We start from the raw sequence: 10,908 nt of genomic DNA, 5'->3' as shown, positions 1-10,908 counted from the left end.
TCGCGACATACTCGCGCCGCCGCCGCCGCCGCCGCCGCCGCCGCCGCCGCCGCCGTCGCTGCTGTATCCGTTGCTTCGGCCCCTCGCAACCGCTCCTCTCGTTTTTCGGCATTTCTCTTAGTACTTGTCCTTTTTCCCCGTGGATTTTCTTCCTCAAAGCATTGCTACATCCCGCTCGACCATCTAATTGACAGATTATTTATTTTACATTTTTTTCAATCCCTACGTTTTGATTTATGTTCATTGTAGTTTCCCTAGTAAGCAGATAATTTTATCTGAATTATGCCGGAAAACAATATCATAAAAGCTTGATCTGTCATCAACAATTATTGTTCGTCCATCGTATACGCACACATGCTATATTATTTTCTTCACTCGGAGTCACGGAACATTCAATTACAAATAATATACTTGTGGTCAAGATACATTCAAACTTAACTAATTGTCCGACGATTATTACAAAAATGATGTTTTATAAGTTATTGCAAACAACTAAAAACTTTGCAAAAATTTTATCTTAAAAGATAAACATTGAAAATATATGTCTTCAAGTATTTTTATTTTTTGAGACCAAGAATTTTTGCAAATTTTTGGAGCGATATTTGTATAATAGTTATTTTAACATCGAAAACTACTAAGTTTAAAACAAAAATTGAATAAACCTAATCTATCATATGTACATTAAGAGATCACAAATTTTTCCTTACAGTAAAAACATAACTTAATGGTAATTCATTATTTGTCTTGACTTTAGTTAACAAATGATATTGGAATTTCTTAAAGGTAATGCAAATAGGAAAATAACAAGTTCATGCCTGTTTACGATGACGCTGAGGAAATACGAACTCACTTTTTTTCTTTCTCCTTCACATAGTTCACTTCCTTGTGTGACAAGTATCCGCCGCTTGGATGATCTTTCGAATCCAAATTGGGCATTTTTTTTCAATATTTCTGCCACCATTTTCTTTCAAAGAATCATTTTTAATACAAAAATGTCTTTTTTCATTCTATAGTAAAAAAATATGAAACTCCATCAGAGATCAATGTTTATAAAGGCCGACATCAAAGTTAATTATTCATGTATATTTGCGTATAAAACCATACATTGTTTATATGCATTGGAAAAGCTTGTGTTAGTAGAAGAAAAACCACAACTTTTATCACTGATATTAGTAAGTTTTAATAATATAAAGCAATAGAGTTGTTTTAATAATTTTCTGCGAACCATTGCCATTGACGCGCTTGCTATGAAACTGAACATAACAAATGAACGTTCCAGCTAATCCTTCATTTTCGTCTTTCAATTATTCCGGCGAAGCCATCATTAGGAAAGACGAAAATTTTAGCCATTTTATGCTTCGTTGTGTGCTTGAAAAATTCCCATAAGCCCCGAAATACTTGACGAGCAAATTGAACTGTGGTTGAATTATACAAAATATAAATGCTTTAAAGAGACAAAAAAATAAGTAATTGTTGCTTGATCTTTTAAACTTTTTCTAACTATTATGCATGTCTATAAAGTTCTGTTTGTTCTTGTAAACAGGACCCCAGGCACCGTATTTTCCACCCGTAGCTTTGTTGATATTTGATCGAGAAGCAACGCTCGCAGCTATTGTCTCCTTTTCTTTTCTGTCGAAAATCACAAGGTTTAACAATAATGTACTTAAATTTCCTGCGGGAAATAGATATTAAAATGAAAGTGAAGGATGCTTACTTTGATGAGTTCTGGAAAGTAGCTCCCTTGGCAAGAGATGAGGATAATCTTTCTTGCACCATTTTGATATAGTATCGTAGTTCCTATTGTTTTTATATTGAGATAAGCGAATACTAAATATTCGGGAACGTTCCTCGCGATGGCAATGGTTCGAGAGCAGCCTGCTTTATGCTTATGTTGGTTTTAACTTCGGAGGTTTGGTTCGAAGAAAAATTGCGTAGGCTGCTACCGCAAGTAAAAGCAAGATGTTCCAGTAACTGTAAAGTTAAATTTATTTAAATATTATTTCATTGTAACAAACTTTAATTCACCGATTATTTTATTTTTTGGTTTTGACTTTCCCCAATTTAAAAAATCTGATATCATTATTTCATATATAAAATAGCTTCTTTAGTCTTTTAAAATTTGACAAATTTATAATTTGCCTGAACAGCAGGTAGCCTGAATAGTTGACTCAAGCCAGCATAAAATACGAAAAATGATATTTCTTGTTTGCAGAGTAGAAATTGTCAACTTTTTTTATTTCAAGTTACAAATAATCTTTCATTTTCACTCTCATGGAATTGAAGAAAACTCTTATTTATTGAAAAATTCGCGTCATGCGTGATTTTTATTATTTGGATGAACGAAAGCATTTGTGAGCTATTTTAATTCCTTGCAATCTTTATTTAAGCTCAAACCAAACAGTGTTGAAAAAACTCTTTTTTTTTATATATTGAACAAGTTCATATGTATTTAATTAAATAAATTTTATAATACAAAAACGAAAAATAAACGAGCTCAGTACATTAGAAAAGTTCTTTGCTTAAGGTCTTATAATCAAATGTTTTTTTCGGTCAGAACATTCAGAATCAGTGTCCATTTCCGAAATGAAAATATGAATTTTGAAATAGAGAATTAACATTTAAAACTCGTCATAGTGAAAATCAAAGTTATTTGTTTGTACTCCACTATGAAAAACGTTTCGCAATGATCTACATTTACACTATGATGAAGGAAAACCATCATTTTCATCGTTTAGCATTCCGACTAGTCCCCTTAATAATTCCATACAATAAATACACTTTTGACATAGAACTATAAATATGTTACAACACTTAAATCCAGTATGAATTTTCAACTTACTCTAGGGCACGTGATGTAAATGGACCAAGACTAAGAGTTCCAGGCGATTTCCAGCGTTCCCGCGACGGCTACCTTTGCGGGTCCGAAGATTCTTTCCTAGCCTGCAGTTAGAAATACCATGTCTTTTCACTGTTCGATTTCACAATCAATAGATAGAAAATCCAAGCTTCGTTTCTAATTCTTCGTAAACAAGGTTATCCAATCGAGACTCTAATAAATATCTTTATGGAAAACAAGTAACTTTACGTCTTCCGTTATAAATTCGATAACGATATAGTCAAGTATTAAACATGCCTCTATAACATTGTTAGCAATGTCTACAATAGTTATTTTAACTAAACAATTCATTCTCGTATCAATATTTTAACTATTTTTAAATCTTGCATGATACATATTAATCGAATACAATAATTTAAAATATGAATAAATTAACGCAATAGTCACTCACCTAACACTTGCAAGAAACGTTGGAGAGTTTCCTTGACAGTCTAAGACTTTGCTCCTCATGGACACATAAGAGTTATAAACAAATTATTTACAAGTATACTTGGCACTAGCATTAACTTGTGTCAAATATACAGCGAGAATCAAACGACTATAATTAAAGGACGAAACCAATTGAATATAATAAACTATCGTATATTTAAAATTGAACAATTTCAAAATGATAACTTGACTCGCAGAGCAAGACTGCGAGTTCTTCCGGTGATGCTGGCACTTTTACGTAGAACACCGCGGTAAATCCCCACCTGGCTGTCCTCTCTGTCCTTTAGTCTGATACAGGGGAGAGGACTTTTCTCACGACCGAGTCACATGCAAATCCAAGCATGCGAGATTCTAGTTTCGTTAATACAGAACTGCCAGTATTACGTTTTCCCTACTGTATATTTTTATGTGTCCAAAGAATCATTAATAATATGCTACAAACTGAAAGCTAAGTTGTTTTTTTATTTTAACTTTCAAAAGTTATTAGGTTTTTCTATTAAAATAGGTAGTAAATGAAAATTTTATATTGATTTTTTTGGCGATTTAGTTTCAATTTATTATAGAACAGTTAGCTATATTCAAAAATATTCTTTCAATAATAACTAACCATTTATGGAAATAATAACAAATTGCTAATAACAGTCGTGATAACAGACACAGATTATATTTATTATCAAAATAAATTTTTAAATATTAATACTGATACATATACACATACTGTATTTCATATGCCTTTTACAAAAAGATGCGTAAAAAAAAATTTTAGAATCTGAAATGAAACAGTACTAAAAACGATACACTTATGTTTTACTTGTATGACTTGGAAAAAATTATTGTAAATATACATTATTTAAATGTTATATCAAAGAGATATAAAACGAACTAAAAACTATAGTTCTATTAAAAAGTACACTGTATTGAATTGTTTTCTAAATACTGAACGCGTGAAGTGAAATGATGTGAAATCGTTTCTATTTGAGTAAACACAGGAAATATAGAAAAAAAAGTTAAAAAGAAATCCACAAACATTCATAAATTACTAAAAAGCATCAATTTATTCACTCTGGAACTCCTGTTTGTCACCATCATGTGCAGCTAAGGTAAACTAGAATCTGATGCAACATTGAGTTGAGTGTCGTCAGTTCTTTATGCAGATATCATGAAACATTCTCCCTAGAACCCGTGGTGCTCAAATGTGAAATTAATTTTATATTTATTTAACCATTAATCATTTAACTTTAGCTTAAATCCTTACTTTATTTAAGTATCGATTTGACGCAATTACAAATAAAATAATCTCAAGGAAATCCTAATGCAACGAATTTTTACAACAATCCTAAATTGTTGTAAAAATTCGTTGATTGATAGACCACACGAATAACTTTGTGTATTTCACTTCGATAAATCAAATAAGAAATGTGTTTTCAACCAATTTTTATGTATCATACAAAATAAATGCAATGCGTTAGTTCAATATCTAAATGCCAAATCAGTAGAAAAATGCAAAATGAAACACTGCTGTCGACTTCCTGTGCCATACTTCGAACATAGATCAAAGAACGCAGAAAGAGTACGTGACGTCCTGCACGGTCTGTATCGTACGAGATGTCCTAGCTTTTGTGTCAATAAAAGTCGCGATCATGCTACAGACCCATCACTTTTACACTCGCTGGAAATTTTTATACAACTATTTCATCAAGCGCACTTCGAGCGCTTATTTCTTGTTTATAAAATTATGCAGTTTCGTGCTTGAATCAAGTCAAAACTGTTGCAATTGGAATTAAAACGACTCATATATATACTACATACTTAAAACAATTCTATGATTTGAAATACTCAACACCCGCCGATATTAATTAATAAATAATAATTCAATTACGTTCATATTCACATTTAGTAACGTAGTAGCTTGTGAGGTGTTTACACACACGCACACGCACGCACGCGCACGCACGCACACGCTCACGCACGCGCGCGCGCGCAGATGTATGTACGAGTATATGTGCCTGTGCGCGTGTGTATAGATATCGTCCAGCGCACCAAGTTCGTTTTTGCTTTTCCTTCTCCATAAATCGTTAGCTGCACCTCACAATTTATGTTTCTTTATTTCTTAAACTTTTTGTAGGTATCTCTATATTAATAGATATATTATAACAAGAAAGTTGTATATCAATATTAGCTACTTCGGCGCCGTTGTTTTTTCAAAATTATTTTCCAAAATTTCCAAGACGACTTGGTTTCTAATGGACAGTCTTATGGGAACCACTCTAACGTTCCTTCTCGCCAGGTTCTTTCTTTGGCATGTAAACGACGTTGAATATGTTTAATGTTTTCTTTCACACTTTTATCATATAACAAATAAAATACCCGATTTTCTAATTATGCATTGCTAATATTTTTTCTCTACTGACTAGTTTTTAATTTTTTTCTCGCCAAGCTTACAATTTAGATGTATAAAAAACAAACATCAATTGAATCTCTACTTAGTTATAATTTAAGGGTGATATGACGAGATTTAAATTTCCAAATTATCATGCTTCTGCGTTAACACTTTATCATATATTCAGAAAATATTTAGATTTTCATAGCTTGATGATTTTTAACTTTCTTTTTTATGTTATTTTTTTAAGAATATTTTACACTAATTGAATTCTCATTTGTTCTGTTATTAATTGCATTTAGTTTGGAAAAATAAATTGTGTGGATATATTTACAACAGAGAGCGATCAACATGTTCACCAACATTTATAAAACCTCTCATCATTATTTGAAAATTTATTAGTTCACTAGCAATACTTCATCAATGATCGAAGATAGATTTTTTGAACAGTCATAACTGTATATCGCGCAGTTGCAGCATAGAGCTTCTGCAGAGCGCATACGCCAAACTTTAATCCTACCCCTGTTATAAGCCACCACAATCTCTTGAAAAGAAATTGTAAATTGGTTCAGCAGTAATTAACGTATTGCACGGTAATTACAGAAGTACATGCTTAGAATAATAAAAATATTATGTTTTGTATGATAAAAATGATAAATTATTCTTTGAGATTTATGAATAAATATTTTGAATACCATACATATATACATCTTTCAATATATACTACATAATTATGATAAATTAGTTTTCTTCGTATATATTTAAATTTTTATTAAAAACAATTAAATAAATAAATTAAATTAAATTAAATATGTTAGATATTAAAACAAACTGTATGAACGTAACAATGCAATATTTTTTTATAACATTAACGTCGCTAGACTTTGAATAATGGAATAGAATTCAAATCACTACAGAAACAACTGTTATTTGGACCCCCTTAACTTAGGAAGTGAAAGGCAACCTATTTCATGACATCAATAACCTCACCAGTTGATGTCATGTTTGTTAAAAGTGAAAAAATATAGAAAGTATTATAATTAAAAATTATAAATTTACGTTATGTCTATATATTACAACACACATTTATTATATGGTTATAATATGTTTATGCTGAATAATTCAGGGTCATAATTCTTTATTAAAAAGGAAATTGCAAATAAAGGAGGAGAACCACAAGATGATAGAGTAAGAGTAATCTCGCGTATTAATAATAGGGAGAGGTATGTGATTAACTGAATGAATAAGTTACAACCAGATAATTTACAAATTTTTTTTATTTAGACAGTGCCACAGTTAACTGCTGCAAATGGTTCGAAGATCCGAACGTTTGGACGCAAAGTATTGCGAATAGACTTGAGTCTTAGGTGAAATTTTAACTGGTCCTTCATAAAAGCTGATGTGAAGACACCTATTTTAGGAGCCGATTTCCTCACTTATTATGGCTTAACTCCAGATCTCAAGAGACATCGGCTCATTGACGAGACAACTCTCTTGGATGTCGAAGGAAAAATCAAAAGGGCATAGGTCCATTCAATATCCGCTTTGTTTCCAGATCAACCAGCAGACGACGAAACCCACGCAGAAACAAAGCGTCTAATCGACAGTTTCCACGCAAAATTCGTCGCAGCTGAAGGCCAAATTTCCGGCCCGACGGCAACTGTGGAGCATAATATAGTGACCATAGGGCCACCAGTTTTCGCAAGACCACGAAAACTTTTAGGTGATAAGCTGAAAGTAGCAAAAGCCGAATACGCGGAGCTGCTCAGTCGCGAAATAATAAAACCCTAGAGCAGCTTTTATGCGTCACCTTTGCACTTGGTAGCGTCCAAATTTGACAAATTGCGCCCAACTGGAGACTACCGAGCACTAAATGCACAAACGGTGCCAGATCGATATCCGATCCCAAGAATCTACAACCAGCTTCTGCAGCTACATGGTAACAGCTACATGGACACTTAGATTTCGTAACAACTTACATCGACGACATTCTCGTCTCGTCAACCAGTCAGCAGGAGCATAGGCGGCATTTACAAGCGGTGTTTGATATCCTGATCATAGTCAAAAATTAAAATTAAATTGGGAAAATGTCAAAATGTCATTTTGCGAAGAAAAAAGTAAATTTTTTAGGTTTCTTTGTCAGTATAGAAGGTTTTAAACTGCCAGAAGAAAAAGTTGAGGCGATCTTAAGTTATACGAAACCGGAGACGATCTGGGATCTTAAAAGGTACTTAGGAGCAGTAAACTACTTCTGACCGCACTTGCAAGGAGCAGCGATGGACCAGGCTATCTTGAACGATCAGCTAAAAGGTGCCAAAAAGAGGGATAAGAGAAAAATTAACTGGACTCCAGAATTGACTCAAGCCTTCGAGGCAACCAGGAAAGCTTTGGCAGAAGCCACTTCAGTAAACTTCCTCCATTCTAACGCAGTCATTGTGCTCCTAGCAGATGTCTCTTCGTCGGCAATTGAAGGATCTCTGGAACAAATAGTAAACGGTAAGCGAGCACCACTCGATTTCTTTCAAGAAAATTATCCGAGGCAGAGAAGAAATATAGCCCGTACGACAGGTAACTTTTAGCAATATTCGCAACATTAAAGTACTTTGTGCACGTAGTCGAAGGCAGGGATTTCGTCATTAGGACGGATCATAAGCCGTTGACAAAAACTCTCGCATAAGGTCCAGAGAAGGCATCGCCAAGGCAAGTTCATCAGTTAGATTACATCAGCCAATTTTGCACATCAATAATTTATATACCCGGAGAAGAAAACGCAGTCGCCGGTGCTCTCTCTAGAGTTTATGCAATCACAATGTTAACGGAGCTAAACGCAAGGACAATCAGTGAAGCACAGAAGTCCCCGGATGCCTTTCCTCACGAAGAGATGACTTCGTCACTCCGTCTGCAGCCACTTAAGGTTTCACTCTGCAATGCGATATATCTTACCAGTACGATAAGACCTTATCTGCCGCCATCACTAAGAAGGGCAGCATTCCAGGTTGTTCACTGTCTCGCCCATCCAAGCGGTTGCGAGACTTGCAGAAAACTATAAGAAAAATTTGTCTGGCCTGGAATCAGGAAAAGCGCTCTCAGCTACGCAAAGAAATGCATCGCCTGCCAACGTACGAGAATTCAGACACACCCGCACTCTGCCAAGGAATATATACGAGGCCTGTCCGGAAAGTAAGCCTACCTTTATATTTTCGTGCTAGCGTTATTCTTTCTCATCTGGTGGGTGGCATCCGTCAAAGTAATCCCCACTTGATTGAATAACACGGTTCCATCGATGTTTCCACTTTTCAAAACAGTCCTGGAACTCACTTTTAGGGATAGCCTAAAGTACACACGTCGCATTGTTTTCAACCGTTGTTTTGTCATCGAATCGGTGTCCTTTGAGTGGTTTTTTTAGTTTTGGAAACAGCCAAAAGTCACAAGGTGCTATGTCGGGACTATATGAAGATTGTCGAAGCAATGCGATATTGTGTTTGCTCAAAAACTGCTGCACAAAATTGGATTAATGCGCTGGCACACTATCGTGATGGAGAAGCCAGTCACCACTTTCCCAAAAGTGCGGCCGTTTTCTTTTTACTGCATCATGCAAACATTTCAAAATTTGAACGTAGTATTCCTTATTGATTGTCTGTATTGAATTTATCCAGCAAAATAAACTCAATCGATTAGCAAAGTAGAAACTCAGTATTTATTGAATAAACATGAAATAAAAGTTACATATAATTTGAATACAAAATAGCGGAGCTTAAGAGTAAAGGCTGTTACAGGCTTTTTCTTAAGCAAACGATCCTAAGGACAGATCTCGAAAATACTATTTGTGCCTTGTGCTCGCATATACATTTTTAACAGTCTGACCTGTTGGTGCATATTCGTGATGTACAACACCTTCACAATCGAAAAAAACAATCAACATTGACTTAACATTGCTCCGACTTTGACGTGCTTTTTTTGGTCTTGGCGATTCAAAATGCTTCCATTGTGAAGATTGTTGTTTTGTTTCAGGATCATAACCATAAGCCCATTATTCATCTCCTGTAATAACTTTTCTAAGCACATTACCATCATTATTGACCATTTCCAGATTGTCCAGAGCGATTTCTAAGCGAATGTTCTTCTGCTCTGCTGTGAGCAATTTTGGGATGAATTTCGCACACACGCGTTTCATTCCTAAATTTTCGGTTAAAATTTCTGAAATGATAGTTTTTGGTATTCCAAGGTTTTCTTCTAGTTCTCGCACAGTCATACGACGATCTTGTTCGATTGCAAGTCGCATCCGCTCAATATTATCTGCGGTTTTTGTCGTCGAAGATCGGCCGGAACGAGAATCACTATCGACAGAAGTTCGACCATTCTTGAACCGTTTATACCACTCTTTTATTCGTGTTTTGCTCATACACTCGCTTCCGAAGGCCTTTTGCATCATTTCAATAGTTTCCGAACTCGTTTTTCCGAGTTGAAAGCAAAATTTGATGCAAATTCGTTGATCTTATTTTTCAGTCATTTTTGACAATATCAAAATCCGACGAACGCGAAAAAGGCACTGTAAACAAAGACACGCTGCGCATAAACTATACGAAAGGCAGGTGTCAGTAAGTAACCAATAGATTCGTGAGGTTTTACTGTTGACGTTTCTGTCCGGTAGAGGTCGCTCGAACACTATGGCGCGAAGATATAAACGTAGGCCCGATACTTTCCGGACAGACCTCGTATATACCGGAAGCCCGCTTTAGCCACCTCCATTTGGACATTATTGTCATGTCTTAAGTAGACGATTATAGGTATTGTTTAACCATTATTGATCGTTTCATTAGGTGGCCGTAGGCGATCCCGATGAAGAATATGCAGGCAGAAACAGTAGCGGTAGCATTCTATGCAGGATGGCAGCAGCTACTGAGCCTCGAAGTAAACAGGTCCTACTCTTTAAATAGCCAGCTTAGGGGTAAAAAATTAGGAAGACCAATCCTTTCCCCCTTAATCGTATAAGTCTGCCTGAATCCACTATGGTGACCCCGACTACGGACGGAACTTTTTCGGGAATGGAGACGGACTCTCTGCCTTTTAGACTGACGCATCATTGCTATCGACTCGTAACCGTCACTGCTGTGGACGCCACATTACCAGTGACCTTTGCACTTTCGCACCTTCGTCGAGTTTCATCGAAGAATTTCAGCCGTTATTTAACTGCTGGTATTTT

The 10,908-nt window shown here is 35.2% G+C and overlaps 1 long non-coding RNA gene across 1 annotated transcript; it reads right to left on the bottom strand.

Annotated features, from left to right (window-relative positions):
* Positions 1-1,062: 1,062 nt before the first annotated feature.
* On the bottom strand, positions 1,063-1,965 carry LOC131667485 (uncharacterized). The gene is made up of 2 exons (XR_009302200.1): positions 1,715-1,965; positions 1,063-1,629 (listed from the first exon to the last, which is right to left on the bottom strand). It is a non-coding gene; the product is annotated as an uncharacterized LOC131667485 (long non-coding RNA).
* Between the last annotated feature and the right edge of the window lie 8,943 nt (positions 1,966-10,908).

This window comes from Phymastichus coffea, unplaced genomic scaffold, assembly GCF_024137745.1.
Source record: "Phymastichus coffea isolate CEN01 unplaced genomic scaffold, Cenicafe_Pcof_1.1 PCOF00066, whole genome shotgun sequence".
Classification (NCBI taxonomy): Eukaryota; Metazoa; Arthropoda; class Insecta; order Hymenoptera; family Eulophidae; genus Phymastichus; species Phymastichus coffea.
This window is presented reverse-complemented; position numbering and strand designations above follow the sequence as displayed.